Here is a 16,690-nt window from a genome sequence, read left to right as displayed (position 1 = left end):
AAACTGAAGCAGGGAAAGAAACTTTTACTTTCTGTTTCCACCCCCTTTGGTTCCCACCCAGGGCCAGCCGTGGGCTGCCAGGTGGGCTGGGCTGGCCAAGGTTAGTGCCTTGCCTTGCCTCAGCTCACCTGTGGGTCTCATTTCGTTAAGCTGCTGTAAACATTTGCTCTGTTTTCCTTCTCAAAGTGAAAACACAGTAAAAATAATGGCTGCCATAAATACTGCACTAAACACTTTCTAAAAGGTTATAGTTCGCAGCTGTGAGGTCGCTGCCCTCCGATTATGATGCAGCAGTGAGGCAGGATGCCTGTCCTCGCCCAAACAGGGAATGCATTGCCTGCCCACTGTGCTGCCAACATTTCAGCTCCGTGGCTCAGCACAGGGAAGTCTTGGGGTCTGATAGAGGATGCCAACCTGCTATTGCTTCTTCTGTATTGTCTGTGCATCCCATCAGTGCCTGCACATATATGTCATTCCTGCATCCCATCATGTCCATAAGCTGTGTGTAGCAACTCATTGAGGAGGGTGACTGGGAAAGCAAAATGGGGGGAGAGCAGCAGAAGATGAGTTCAGCTGTGGTGGAGGAGGGATGCAGAGGATGTGTGAAAGACAGCAAAAAAATAAGCTTACAGCATTTATGGGCATTGGAAAGAGGGGGGCACATCAGCTGCCTAAGGGATGCAACAGACTAACAACACAGCAAGGAATGTAGGAGAACAGAGGTAATACAACATGGAAAAATAGAAATACAAAACTACAGGAACTGGAATTTTGCTGTAACATTTGCTGATGTGCAGTGAAGAGAAAAAGGAATTAAAACTGGAATTTCAACAATGAATAGATTTAAAAAGTGGTAGGCTGCAGTTACAAACCTAAGAAAAATATCTACTGGACTAAGCTGGGTTTCATAAAGAGTCATCTAAATGCATGTCAGTGGAGAATGGGTGTTTACCTTCTGCTGAGCAGGCAATGTGTGATGGGTGAGACCTTAACCTTCCTTCTCACTGAGATTTCCTGGGCTAATTCCCTCCTTACCTGTCCAGGTAAAACTGCATTAAAGCCAAGCCATTTGGGACCAGGAACAGGAGCTATAGGCTTGTGGGAGAAGAGGAATAAGGTTGGACCTAAGGGGTGATGCTTGTGGCTGTTTGTATTTGTATGTCTGTATCTACAACTGTGAACAAACTCTCTGTTACGATGTGACAGCAGTTAAGACAACCTGTTTCATCCCATACTCCTGAAGCATTAAGAATCCTTCTGGCGTATGTGCTGCACTCAATCTGTTACAGGATGGATTTTCTCATTTTTTTCCTATTTTTTAAGTGTAGGTACATCAGATTTAGGCAGACTTTCCCATTCTGTCCTCAGTCTTAAAGTTGTCTTTGTGATTATAAGAATGTATGGAAAGGCTTTGGTTTTTCTCAGATTTTAAGAGCATGAAGCTAAAATCATATCAGTCCAAAAAAATAAATGAACACTCACTCTCTCTTGATTATGAAGATTGACCATTAAAACCATAAGACCTGCTGTGAGATGGGCCCTCAACTAGATGTGCTGCCAACTTAGACCCATGGAGCCACCCACGCCCTGGGGAGACTTCCCATTGTTTGGAGAGCACAAGTGGGGCTGTGCACTTTTCTGATATTAAAGGCCCTTACATTCACAGTCTGCTATAATAAAGCAGAAGGCAGAGAACAGAAAGCTACATGCTGAGATCAGTCTGGTGAGGACTGTGAGCATTGACCTGGTTCTTGAATATACTGCAGGACCTCAGGTTTGTTCCTGATCACTTAGCCTGCTTTCCAGCTGCCGTGGTTTTTATTCCCGCTCCATAGATTTTGCTGGAGAAAAGCAATGGAGAGCATTTGGGGATAGTTTGGTCCTTACGAAACTAGCTGGAAATAGTGCAGCCACAGTCTGTGTCCCAAGCAAGAAATTCACCCTGGCTAGAGTTTTACATTCAGTTTGGGAATTAATTCAGTACTTCTGCCTTTTGCATACACTACTGGTTTGGAGAAAGGAAGAAAAGGAATACTTGTTGCCAGGTTACTATTGTAAGTGGGCACATGAAAAGTAGTTTTAATCCATGCTTAGTTTAGCTGGCAACTATCTTTGTCATCTGCTTGGAAGGCACTTAATGAGAACAGGGAAAAGAGTAGCCTTGTACCTTGTAGCAAGCAAGGAGACAGAACTGAGGGGTACATTACCACTCCCATCTGAAATGCATGGGGTGAAGCTGCATAAAATTTAAACCAATCAGTGTGCATGATGTTACTTGCACTTGAGGACACACTGTTGCTACATAGTGCTTATTTTTTCAGATCCATTAGCACTGCACTTTCTTGGAATGTTTTATTCAAGAATTAAGGGAATACTTTCCCTTTGCTTTGTGTTTATTACTTAACCTTGATATTCTGAACCTTTATTGCTTAACCTTGGGAAACCAGATTGGTTATACCTTCCAGAAGTAGGTGGTTGCAATGTGTGAGGCACACAGCTGTCGTCAGTCTGTCTGTCTGCACAGGGCTTGGGAACTATTAAGGCTCTCAGATCTTTCCCCCCACGCCACCGTGGCGCAGGAGTAATCGGAGGTGTGCAGTGATGTTTCTCCTCCTTTGCCCTCCTTCACCACCAGAATTAGCAGAACGACTGGGCTTTGCTCAAGACTTCTAAGCTTTGACTTTTGTCTTTTTCTCCCTCAAAAAGGTCTGTCTAAATAAATCTCTCCAGAGAAATTACCTGCACTGGGTGAGCCCAGATCTTGCTTTGCTTTTATTTCTAAGACTGCAAATGCCTTTTTTGCAGCTGGCAGTAATCATTGCAACAATGAGAGAAGGATCCACTCTTGCCAACCTCTACCATAGTGTCAAGAGAAGCTCTTCTGTATTTCATAAATTATGTTGGGTGTAGAGTAGGAGAGCCAGTGCAGAATGTGATACTCTGGGAGTCACTGACAGCCTATACATGGTAGAACAGCACCGAGCCTGTACCCAGATGTACCTGAGGGATGTCCCATGGGACCAGCACCCAGCAGAGCAGGATGGAAAAGGCAGTATGGCTGATGAGCCTTCAAACATCAAATAAAAGCACTCATGTAAAGCTTTTCTGCAAGTAAGAGTCTTCATTATCTTCTGCAGTTCATCTGTATTCTGGGGAAAAACTTTTTCTTGAAAGTACAGTTCCTCTTGCCTAATATCTGCTATGTAAGATGACAGTGATAGTTGTGTAGTTAGCTAATCTAACTCATTATTTACATTCTTTCTATAGGCATTAGATAGATATAGTCATTTCTTGCAATATTTCATTCCTTAAAACAGTGAGGTCTCTGATGTTGCCTGAAAGAGCATGCTCAGTGGACAGGAATTGAACTCAGGTGTATCTTCAGACATCTAGAGTGAGTTGATCTGAATCTTGCTCTTAGAGCCTGTCTCAGTACATAATGTGCAGTTACAGTCCCCTGGCTTTTGCCTTTATCACTGGCTTTTCCTCTGAATGTTTTAAAAAAAGAATCACTCATGGAGAAGATGAGGAGGGGAGGGGAGAGCAGGGGAAGGGTGGGGAGGGGAATATAAGGGAGGGGAGGGGAATGGAAGGGAGGAGAGGGGAAGGGAGGGGAGGGGAGGGGAGGGGAGAGGAGAGGAGAGGAGAGGAGAGGAGAGGAGAGGAGAGGAGAGGAGAGGAGAGGAGAGGAGAGGAGAGGAGAGGAGAGGAGAGGAGAGGAGAGGAGAGGAGAGGAGAGGAGAGGAGAGGAGAGGAGAGGAGAGGAGAGGAGAGGAGAGGAGAGGAGAGGAGAGGAGAGGAGAGGAGAGGAGAGGAGAGGAGAGGAGAGGAGAGGAGAGGAGAGGAGAGGAGAGGAGAGGAGAGGAGAGGAGAGGAGAGGAGAGGAGAGGAGAGGAGAGGAGAGGAGAGGAGAGGAGAGGAGAGGAGAGGAGAGGAGAGGAGAGGAGAGGAGAGGAGAGGAGAGGAGAGGAGAGGAGAGGAGAGGAGAGGAGAGGAGAGGAGAGGAGAGGAGAGGAGAGGAGAGGAGAGGAGAGGAGAGGAGAGGAGAGGAGAGGAGAGGAGAGGAGAGGAGAGGAGAGGAGAGGAGAGGAGAGGAGAGGAGAGGAGAGGAGAGGAGAGGAGAGGAGAGGAGAGGAGAGGAGAGGAGAGGAGAGGAGAGGAGAGGAGAGGAGAGGAGAGGAGAGGAGAGGAGAGGAGAGGAGAGGAGAGGAGAGGAGAGGAGAGGAGAGGAGAGGAGAGGAGAGGAGAGGAGAGGAGAGGAGAAGCCATGGAAAATGTTGAGAATGAGACAGTAGGGGGTGGTGGGAAGTTCCCTAGTGGCACTGCCCATGTGGCTGTAAGTCCAGTGGCTCCCACATTCATGCAGGTATTGCTTCTGAGCTTGGTACATCCATGACTATTGGTGATATGCAAAGCAGTGTGCTGGCTGCTCTGAGCTGTCCAGGAAGGAACAGATCACTGCTCCTTGAGACAGCTTTTTTATCTGCATGCCTGACAGCCAGCATCCTTGTACATCCCCTCTTAAAACATTCCTTCATTTACAGGAAATGCCAATGTTTTGTATTGAAACAGCTGGCCAATTCAAACCAACTCGCTATTTTAACTGCTATTGGGTTAAAGTAGTAACTAATGACAAATAGCGTTCAATACATGTCTAAAAATAAAATATTTTATTGTTCTCTACTTCAAGTATAACCAACATTTCTTTGTGATCAACTAAATGACTTTTGTTGCAGGAATTATTACTGGGGCAATTTCCATACATTGTTACAAACAGACTAACCCAATGCCTACAATTTAAATAAATCAAGCCAGACGAGAAGGTTCAAATACATGACACAAACTTGACAAAACAGCAACATGACATAGAGGGATGCTGTAATGTCTCCATGATAATGGTTGCAAGGGATTCTGTATGCGAAATGTAAAAGACCTCTTTTCTGTATGCTGCCATATGTCCACTGCAATTTGTGGACATATGGACGTAGGACTCTCTCATGTGTAATGTATATCACACAGACAAAAATAAAGCAGGAGCAAAGGGCTAATATCATGAACACTGTTTAAAGGACAAATTAAAGTGTTTGTTGTGAAGAAAACATGGGTGTACTAATTAATAGCTCAAGAATACTTACTGGCAGTGGCTGTGACAGCCTCAAGTTTTTGATAGGTTTAAATAAAAGACTAAGCTGCACAGAACTAAATTAGACTTTAAATCTAATTGTGTAGATAAAGTCTCCTTTTGGGGGAAATGCTATGGCTGATCTTTTAAATTGCACTTTGCAGTGTGACTTAATGTATCTGCAAGTTTATATGTAATGCTAGTCTTTATTGCTTTCTGCCACTTCTCACTGGATGGGAGAGTGGGGTTTCAAGCAAAAAGGACAAGTAAGAGAGCTCATAACAAGTTTTCATGTTACTGAAAATATTTGGAACACAAATTTGATTTCCTGGCCAACAGGGAAGAGATAATGTACATTGAGTGATACATACTTGTTTTGCTTTTGTTCCTCTTGAAAGCAGAAGTGGCCTGTTAGATCTTGCTTTGCCAACAAACAAAATGGTGTAGGCTTAACCCTCACCTCTTTGAGAATCAGGGATGATCTATGTCAAAGCTGGTGCCCTCTTCACTCAGTAAAGTCAGCCATTTGTGTCATCTTGCTGAGAGCTGCAGGCTGAAGAAAAGGGTAAGAAAGACTACCTGACACCCAGAAAGAATGGCAAACAGGCTTGCGAGTTAAGTACGAACAGTATCACAGAGCGTGCTACCTCACTCTATTATCTTAAGGATTAGCTTTAAATTTTCTCTTTTGCTTTGCAAGCAGGGCTGGAAAACGACTCTAAGTTAGGGAAGGACAAAAGGATTTTTATGGCAGATAGAAGCTGTACCCTGAATATTAAGAGCACAAGTGAGATCTGCAGCTAATGTGTGCACAGCAACTTGCTTCCACAGGAGAGACACCAATTTCTCCCCCAGAGAGATTAATCTCCTCATAGATGAGTCATTCGAGCATAAAGAAATATTCTTTGGACATGGTGCACCAAATGGAAGCCCATACATCAGACAATGATGGTGTATTATATTGAGATGTTTATAGGATTGGGACATGCCAGCTGGGATGTGCAGCTTTAAGGGAATAAAAAAAAAAAAAAAAAGAAAGGATTTAAGGTGGATCTGCAAAGAAAATCATTCAGCCAACACTACAAATGAGCATACATTCACTTCTCACCTTGTATGTATTTCCAGAGAAAGGGAGATATCTGTTCTTACGGAAAATATTTACTCAGATTGGTATCTTGGCTTTTTTCAGCTACATATTCCAACCTTTGTGACAAAATAATAGGATTGCTGCTCCTTGTGAGAGCTATACAACGAGGAGCATGCTCTGGCCAGGCCTCACATCATTGCTGTAACTCAGATCCTTTCTGATATTGTTATGTTAATAGCAGTCATACTGACAGTTTCTATAATTCCTGCAAAGGCTGTGAACAACTGCAATCTGTCAAGGTTTTCTGAATACATTTTTGGAGAGCAGGTTGTTAACAAGTATTCAGAGGCATGAACTGTTAACTTTTAGCCTGGAGAAGGTAAGAGAAATGGTGTAGGTTTTCTTCCTTCTGCAACTCTCCTGAGCATCACATAGCGTAAGCCTATCAGCTTACTATTAAAACATAATGGACTCGTAAATCTTGACCTACAAATCGATGAAGGTACATACTGCTTGGTGATCGCCTTTATTCATTTGACAGAATACCACTGATCGCAGCTTTCTTGCATTACCAGTCCATGGGTGGAGGAGCACTGGTTAAAGCGAGCTTTCTTTCAAATCAATGGGAGCACTTCAAGCATGCTTCCTATTTCTGCAAGTAAGTATATAGATGCGCTAAGTAAATTGCTATTAATTATTCTGTGCATAATTAACTTCCTCTGCACTTAGGCAGCACACTTCCCCACGTAGACAGACAGAAGCCTTGACAAGCAGAGTGATGTATTTCAAAAATTGTACTTCAAGGCTTTCCCAGCCTCAGAGGGTCGATGTGCTCCTGAGTTGTGGCTCTACCAGTTCACTTCAGGAAGGGGTAGGCAGGTGCTGCATGTCTATGTCTGAAACGGCACTGGGGCAATCTAGAATCACAGACAGCCTCACAAACACACCTGCACAGTGAGCTGGGAGGGCACAGGTGTAAAACTGCTAGGGGTATATATAAGAATATGCCTTTTTCACAGAATCCCAGGATGGCTGAGGTTGGCAGGGACCTCTGGAGCCACATGCCCACCCCCTGCTCCAGCAGAAACACCCAGAGCAGTGGGCCCAGGTTCATGGCCAAGCGGCTTCTGGAGGTCTCCAAGGAGACCCTCTGGGCGACCTGTGCCAGTGCTCAAGCACTGCACAGCACAGCAGTGCTGTCTAGTGTTCAGAGGGAGCCCCTGTGCTTCAGTTTGTGCCCATGGCCTCTTGTCCTGGCACCAGGCAGCACTGAACAGAGCCTGGATCCACCATCTCTGCACCTTCCCTTTGGGAATTTACACATATTTTTAAGATTCCTTCTCTCTGCTGAACAGTCCCACCTCTCAGCTTTTCCTCATGGGAGAGTGCTCCAGTCCCTTCATCATCTTCACAGCCTGCTGGACTCTCTCTAGAGCTCCATTTTCTTCACACTTTTCCTGCAGAGAAAGTATTTCTTAGCCCTCTCATAGGAAGTATCTTTCAGCCCATATTTGCTCTCGCCTTTGGTGTCAGGTTTTCCCTATGGGAATTTCTCTCTAACAGAGACTGACTTAGATTTCATGTTCCAACCTTACAAATGGCATAGTTTTCTCTTTGCAACACATAAATCTGTTTATATCGGGTGCTGCCACAGCTCTTAGAATGAAGTAGAGTTGCTGAGGTTTTTTGCCCTGTGGTACTGCCTAAATGTGTAGCGTGAGGTGGCCATACACTGATAGCACACATGCCTGGAATAGCTGCTCTGACCCTTTCCTTGTGATTTTTGCTTGAGTAGGAACTAGAACAAAAACAGATTAACCCTCCAGAAAGTTTCAATTTAGTGAAAACAAAAAGACCCACAATCACAAAATACCAACCAATCTTTTCCAAGACTTTGTCCTTTTCATTTCCCATCATCTTCTTTCTAGCAGGCATGCATTTCTGTGCAGAAAAAATAGTATACTGGCAGCTTTTTGCATGCTATGTGTACTGTTCCAGACTTGAGGCTGAGAGTGTTTACCTTGCAAATGATCATCTTTTTATGTCATAAAATTTTCTAGTGGTAAATAATGTCTATCAGGCAAGCTTCCTGCTTAGAATATTTAACTCTACTTCATTTCCCTGGCAGGAAATCTGGATTCTAAGAATATTTCAAAGCATGTTTTAATGGATGGTTGTGAAACATTTTCAATTTTAAGTTCTACTTACCTATATCAGGAGAACTGGTGGTTTTTTTTTTTTTCAATAAAATTTTTCATTTTAAATTCATTCTTGCCTCAGAAACACATTATATTTTTGGTACATGATATACAGTAAGGAGAAATCATGCATATTTTATGTGCAACACATATTGAATTTGTAATATGTGTCTGATAATGACTTTGTACTAAGCTCCTATTACTCTACAGTCACAATGTAATTCCTGTCCTGAGCTAGACAGAGTCTGCTTTAGTGCAACTTACTTGCTTATACAGTTGTGGGAAACCTATAAATCTGATAGGACTCTCTGATGAGACTTTAATACACCAAGGAGAAAAATAATACATCATGATAAAATGAAATCCAATACTTGTTTTATTCTGGATGGTCATTGTCTTTTAGTGGTTAGAGACTTTGTTCAGGCTTACGTACATTCTGAGTATGCTTTGTTTTATCACAGAATCATAGAATTAAAGAATCGTAGATTCACAGAATGGCTTGGGCTGGAAGGAACATTAAAGACCATCTAGCTTCAGCCTCTTTTCATAGGCAGGGCTGCCCCCCCACCAGCTCAGGCTCTCCAGGGCCCCATCCAGTCTGGCTTTGAATGCCTCCAGGGATGGGGTATCCACAGCTCTCTGGGCAGCTGTGCCAGGGCTGTACTGTCCCCTGAATAAAGAATTTCCTCCTAACATCTAACCTAAATCTCCCATCTATTCCTTCAAAGCCATTCCTTTGGATGGCGTCCCTTCCTTCTGCCATATCAACTGCACCGCTTAGCGCAGTCTACAAACTTGCTGAGGCTGCACTCAGTACAACTGTGGAAAGATGTTCTATCTCCAGTAAGACATACTATTTTAGATATATTTGGAAAATTTTTGACTAAACATGGGTTCAGTTGGCAGAGAGAATTTTTTAACGATTTCAGCAGACTGAGTTGGTACAAGTGCTGCCATAAGGAGAACTAATTATTAGATTTGGAGGTTTATGTACGTATATTTATATATGTATCTATAAAAACATAAGGGAATAAATATAATGGACGCCTGATATCACTGTAAGTCCTGCATGAAATAAAAGCTTAGCAAGAGCAAGGAGGTAGAACAAGACTATGAGCAGCATCAGGAAAAATGAGAATGAGAGCTAGGAGTTATTCATTTTCCCACAAGATGGTTCTGACTTCCTGCCAGAAGGTCAGCATCTGATAAAGTATTTTACACTGGTCCCTTTCTTTTTTTTCCATGATCCTTTGGAAAGTGAAACATCTGGGCTTAAGCTGGTAGAGGACAGTCACAGATTTTGACTTCCACGTAACTCCACTGAGAGAGTGGTATATATAGCTAACATTTTCACTTGTTAAATAATAGACATAAAGTCTTTGTTAATGCTCTGCAATAAATAGTGGTGTCATTTTTATGGCACATTTTACAGCGAAAAAGGGAATCCTCTTACTTCAAAATAAAACATCAAAATATGATCTTATTAACATCTTCAAAGGGAGATTCAGTAACTCCTCTCTCTCTTTTCCCTCTCCTCTTCCCCTCAATTCGCAGCTTTTAGTGAACAAAAAGAAGCTCTCCATAGGAAACACATCTCATCCCTCATAGAAATCCGGCACAGCTGGACTACATTCCTGCCATGCAGGACAGCATGTTGCTGTATGTTAATTTTCTCTATTGCTGCAAGCACGCATTTAAACATTTCCCTCAATCAAAGCCTATGGTCTGGAAAACAGGCATAATTTTTACTGGCATCTCCTTCTTCTGAGACTTAGTAATCTGTTCAGGGACTGGCACACATCCGGGACCTCCTCCAAGCCACTTGCTTAGAAAATTGGAGCAAATGTATCCTGAGTAAGGAGATTTGAAAAGAGTTCCCTCTGGGATCCCCTCAGATGCATATAACCGGGTCTAGGCTTGAAGATGCTCTAGACTAATTCCAGGGATTCCTGGGCTACCAAAAAAGGAAGTCAAGAAATTGGTGCAGAATGGGGGGATCTCATGACTGTTACCTAAATATTGCTTCTGACATTTAAATGAATTAGTACAGTTCCCAGAAGATTAGGGTTCTGGTTCCTGAAGATATAAATGCTACTGCAATATTCTTGAATACCATCACCCCTCCTTTTTCTTTCCACACTTGCAGTATCTCTGGGCAGTCAGTCCTCCTCTGCAGCAACCTGCACATATCCTTCATCCTTCTAAGTATATAACTGCTAAGGGAAAAAGAAAATAGTTGGAAATAAGAGTCTGTGATTTGACTGGCAGTGACTGAATGAAGCAGTCACATACCTCTGTGTAGACTCAGGCAGCAGGAGCAAACTCTTGCACGTATATATCAATGCTGGACTTCACCTGGAGAATGAACAAATTATTTCTGTTTGTGTTGCAACTAATGTCAGAATAATCAGTAGATGAGATTGGAGGAACTGTCAGATCCCCTTACAAAAGCTAAAGAATGTCATCAGGTTATGGTAAATGAGATCATAATCACAATTTAAACTCAAAACTGTGATAGATGTGTTGGAAGCTGCCATTATTCCAGGTCTGAGTAGGAAATACACCCATGTATAAGTGTCTTCACATGAAAATTCCACATAACATACAAATAGCATTTTCATGCAGGGTAATATTGCTAGGTGATAAGCATAAAGCTTGTGTTACACCGCTCCTACCTGAAGGTAAGTAAATTTAATTTTTGAGTCTGAGATCTGTCAGCTGATCAGTGTATGAACTGTAATGTCATTGTCCATGTAACATTTTTTTGTTTTCTTCTTTGTTCTACCTCTCTAAAAAAAGAAAGAGGAAAGAAAGAAAGAAACAATAAACCACAAGTTGATGTGCATCAAAGCTAATGGATCTTGGTTTCCTACAGGTGTGCATCCCTCAGCAGCCTTTGGTATCTAATCAGAAGTTAAATTTGGCAACACTTTGTGTTTTCAGTGGGAACTCTTACAACTCTGTCCAGTTTTGTTGAAAATGGCCAAAGAGATCAAAGATTACAAGCAAGGAGAAATTCTTCTCAACTGTGTGAATACACAAATTTAATTTCTTCAGAAAATCAGAACAAAAATGGACTTTGATACCTTGATCCAGCCATCAGGTACCAATCAATCAGACAAAAGAACAATAGAAAAATGACCTCAAGAAAAATTCAAATGATTAATAAAATATTTAAAATTTGATTCTTCCTCAGTTTGAAAAGGTGAATTAATGAACACATCAATCAAACCCCTGAAATCCTGAAACCCTTCAATTTACTCTTATTGTAATTGCATGGCAGAAAAATAGCCTTCACCCAGAGATACACACTAAAATGTAATTAACCTCTTGTTTGTGTAAGAACTTTCTTGGGGAATTTCAGATGCTTATTTGGGGCTCTCAAGTGGTATTGAATCTTTAACAAAGACATCATTTTTCATCAGTGTTCATTTGTTACTGGAGTTAAATGGATGTTAAGAAAGGAAAAAATCTAGCTAAAAACATCTGCTTTTTGAGTTGTCAGATTTCTTTATTCTCTCAGGATGTAACTATTTGACTAGTTCTGCAGTTAACATGCTGTCCTCTAGGGTAGACAAGACCTGGATTTTTAGCATTATGCTACTTTAAAACAGGCAAAAATCTCTCTCTTAATTTGTTAAGGATGTTTCTTTGGCTTAGAAAATTCTTCAAGTCTTTCATAATTGGGTACACAAATACACAGAAACAACAAAGAAAAACCCTTATTTCCTTCTTTCCAGTTGATTTCTAAAGATCTTTAGCTCCAAAAATCTGTAGAGCCTTACATCTAACCCATTCTGTTTGTCTGGGGATGAAAGTAATCTATAAGATGGTGAAACAGACATTCAAAACAAATTCATGGAGGAAGTGAAGTACCTACAGAAGCCTTCACAGTTTTGTTACCCTAACATCAGTTGCATGAAAATCAATTAATTGATTGAGTTAATTGAGTTAAGTAATCTAATATTGATGAATCTTGAAGAAATTTGGGGGAGATAAATCAGTAGAGCTATAGTCTCCACTGTTTTAGAATCATATTGCATTCACAGGATGAGAAATGTTCTCTTACATGCTAATACAATTTGATTTTAGCTGTGGGATTATAAAATGGTGATAGTGACATGCACATACATTTATAAAGAGATCTACATATAAACACGTGATGTGTGTTAATAGCTCTAGTTTATAAATGCAATTGAATCTTAGCTTGAATATCTTGAGGGCTTATCACAAAGATGTTTTGAAAACTGTACAGGAGGCCCAGCCCACAGATCTGGAAATAATTCTTATTTGACTGTTAATGTGGTAATAACAGTACATATCAGGACAGATTTTATTATAGTATTTCGGGGATATAATTATAAAGGTGAAATATTTGGATTGGAGTTACAGCATCACATCATGTGTTGTTAAATTACATCTGGTTATAATAACAATAATAACAATATATATATATATATACACACTACATATATATATAGTATTACTTTTCCTATTCTAATATAGAAACATAAATACTCAAGTTTCTGGAATCAAGCTCTGATGATGGAATCTTGTAAGATGAAAAAGGCACTTTCTTACTGCTGATCCACTAAGAGCATCACCTAGATGCAAAGAGTAAGGGAATGTTTACAGTAAATGCATACTAAGCGTACTTCTGAGCTGATACAAGAGGAGAGTCCATGGAGAACTGGTCTTCAGAGCATACATAGACTGCTGGAATGGGCCATGGGTCACCAGCCAGACAGCTGGAAAGATCTCCACCAGATCTTTCCACAGAGCATTAGCATGAACCCTAGCCTTGAACCTCTCTGATTCCAAAAAGGTCTTGACTTTGCAGAAGGTGACATACACAGAATACGATGTAGAGGCAGAACTGAGGTCAGCTGTGGGTGATCTCCAGCTCAGCTCTTCAGTGTTAGCCCAGATGTACCCATATCTATGCATTCTCATTCTGGGTTGGCAACCAACCAAGCACACCATCATGCAATGAGCATTGTTTCTATACCTTGGTTTCACACTGCTTGGATTGGAGTGACATTTGACCTTGGTTGTCAGAAAAAAAAAGACTGCTAGCAATTATTTAGAACCTAATTTTGCAAATTTCCCACTCAAGTGAATGAGGGCTAATTGGATGAGTAAAGATTTACAGGGTTGGTTGTCTATGATATAGCAACATAGAAAATCCACTTGTCTCCAGAATTTGATTTTCTTTTTTGGTTTCTTAGAGGCCTGCTAAACTGTGCTTTGCATTGTGCCTTATGTTTATTCATTGACATGCTGCATTATCTAAGCAGTACCTTAAATGTATGTCCTGAAAGGTGTAGCTAAAATATTGTGGTAGAACAGGAGTATTCTGTGAAGCAGAATACCTCTGGGTGGCCAGGCAAGTTATAATTTCTTAAATCTCTGTGAAAACATACATACCTCTTTATAATACAGTCCCTGTATACTGCTTTATGCATTCCTAAATGCACCAGGACTCTTTTCTGTTTGCTCACATAGGTCTCTAATTTTTGAAACGAGATCTGTAATGTATGAGCAAGCTGGAATTCAGTTGTTTTCATTCTCAGTTCCAGGTTTCATATCAGAGTTTCAGAGGATTAGGAAAGTGCCAAATGTTATATGGATAGCAAATTCTATAAAAGTATATTGCACGACTTGTTTCATTTCCCAGTTTTAAGACAAAATTTTCTTCTTTTTCTTTTATTCTAAGTGCTATTATATATCTCCAAATAGTGCATTGTTCTGTTTAATTTTAACTAATGAAACCTTCCCTAGTCAAAAGAAAGCTAATTGTCATTAATAGGTAAGCAGCACAGTTGCTTTAGTAATGCACTGAAGGAAATCCAGTTAGCTATGCTGAAAATGAAGATCAGCCTAATGCAGATAGAGCAGAGAACGATTTTGAGGAATCATTTTTCTTTAAAGTATGGCACAATTCGTATGATCTTCTACCATAACTTATAGCATTAATAGAATCAATACATAATTCAATTTCCTGCTTTTTCTTCATGATTTTCCATATTTGATGTAACAATAAGTGACTGAATGTATATGACTGTGTGGATTCATCTCTTTAAGGTATTTGTGGAAGAGAACCTTTTTCTGCCACCCAAAGCTGTGGAAATTTTGACTTCTAGCGTACACTCGTTTGTTTTTAGGGCCACTTTACAGAGGCTGGTAAGACAGTGATAACTGCTCCATCTTTGAATGACTTAGAATTGCTCCAGTGCCACTGCTTCAATCCAACATAGAAATTTCTTTCTCCTCAAACAAGCAGAATTCGGCTTGGCATTACAATTAGCTGCTCTTTTATTCGCTGTCTCCTTTCCCCCAAGCACACAAAGCTGTTTGCATGTGCTATGGAGAGAGCGGTTTAATAAATCAAACAAAAGCACTGTTTTCTTCTTCATATTTTTCAAATAACCTCTGGGTAAACAAGGCTTTACTTTTTCTTTTCTTTTTTTTCTTTTCTTTTTTTTTTTTTTTTCTTGAATCAGGTTCTTGTTTATGAGAAAATGAAATGTTCCCCCCAAATTACTAATGAATAATAAATTGTGTTCCTTGCAGTAGGTATATGACCCTGCAACATTAATTTCCGTTAGCTGTTTATGTCTCATTTTACTTTGTTATTTGCCTGTGGAGAGACTTTTTTTATATTTTATGCATTTTGAAAGAAATATTGTTTGTGTGAACATTTAATAAAAATTTGCTGTCTTTCTACCTGATATACAGTAAGGTTTCACTAAGAGGAAATAGGTCAGAATCTCTTTTTTTCATACTACAATTAATATCTAGATTAGCACATTGTATTTTTAACCTTCAGAATTTTCTTCATACAAAAGTAAATCTTAAGTTTTGTCATACCTTATAATTGCTCTGACAAAAACATTCACAGTGACATGAGTGGTGGCTTTGGCTACCAAGACAGATTTTCATAATAATGAGTTTTTTCCTGTAGGGGGCTGTGAACTGCTAATTAGCATCTATGACCCAATATTCTCAGCAAATAAGAGTAATAGCAGTAATTTCTAGCTTTATGCAGGGTGCAAGTCTAATATTACCAGCACTTCTGTTTCATTTGTAATTAACTGCAAGCAATTATTATGGAGTCAAGGAAGTATATCCTAATGCTCCTAGGTAATAAAAAAAAATTGAAATGATGTTTGTAAAACTCATATGTTTCATGCTGGGTGCACTGATTTCTTTTAGAGAATTGTGATTATGTGCCTATCAATTAAAAATTCTTCTTTAATGTTTCTTTACATTGATATGCTTTTGCATGTTGATGTATAACTATCTCATATTCAGTTTAATCTTTTCCTTTTTTAAAATGATATCCTTGAAATTTTAATTAATATTTTGACTGCAAGACCTCAGTTAATACTTAATCTGACTGCTCAATCTCAACATAAGATTTAGATGATACTGAAAGAAGTTGTTTACATTTGATTTTATGAGATCTGTAGTTCAGATCTATTAGAATCATGACCCACAAAACTAGTGACAGAGCAGCATGTGCTTGGATAGCATCACTGACTTTCCTAAGTAAGAATCAGAACTGCTGGTGTTTTTAATCAGGAAAATAATACATAAGACTTTCTCCAAATTGACTCGCTTTTCACTGGTTTTATTCATTTCCATGGCAGTGGGCACAGCTATGAAATAACAGCTCTAGGTGACAATTTCATAGATTCTGGAATGGTACTGTACCTCGTCTTTGCTTTGAACAACTCAGCATATAACAGACTTGGGTTGTTTACTCAGAAATATGATATTGAATACCAAGCTCTGTATAGAGGTGAGTATATAATCTTTTTCCTGTTTTTGACGAAGCTTCAGATATTGAGGCATCTTCTCCACTTGCAAAATGCACTACACTTTTAGGATCTATGGTGTTTAAACCATTTTAAATGTATGTAGATAAGATCAGATTTTTCAGAGTATAAAAGTTATGCTGCAGGTTGTGAGTGACTTATCATGGCCTCAGCTGAGATTCAGTTCAACTCTGTTCAGCATCGCTCAGAACTGTCATTCAAGAGATTTGGAAGGCAAGGAGCTTATATCTTTACAGAAGCCACAGACTGCAAACAAAGTTTCTCAAACTTTGTTTCATTCACAGTGTTAAAAAACATGCTTTGATCGATCACACACGGCATGTTGTAATGACTCCTTTGTGTGGCTGATTGAAAATGAGGCTGAAGAGAGTGAATGAAAAAAACAGAGGCTTTTTTTCATGTTAATTGTTTCTTTTTTCAAGGCTCTGTCAATACTGATCAC

General features: G+C 40.1%; 1 long non-coding RNA gene across 2 annotated transcripts; it reads left to right on the top strand.

Annotated features, from left to right (window-relative positions):
* Positions 1 to 310: 310 nt before the first annotated feature.
* On the top strand, positions 311 to 11,543 carry LOC116227501 (uncharacterized). Of its 2 annotated transcripts, none has more exons than XR_004166576.2 (3): positions 311 to 722; positions 6,751 to 6,867; positions 11,283 to 11,543. It is a non-coding gene; the product is annotated as an uncharacterized LOC116227501 (long non-coding RNA). The 2 variants fall into 2 exon arrangements; XR_016465630.1 differs by lacking the exon at positions 311 to 722 and adding an exon at positions 6,386 to 6,588.
* Positions 11,544 to 16,690: the final 5,147 nt, after the last annotated feature.

Source organism: Phasianus colchicus, chromosome 3, assembly GCF_987193195.1.
Source record: "Phasianus colchicus chromosome 3, bPhaCol1.hap1.1, whole genome shotgun sequence".
NCBI lineage: Eukaryota > Metazoa > Chordata > Aves > Galliformes > Phasianidae > Phasianus > Phasianus colchicus.
This window is presented reverse-complemented; position numbering and strand designations above follow the sequence as displayed.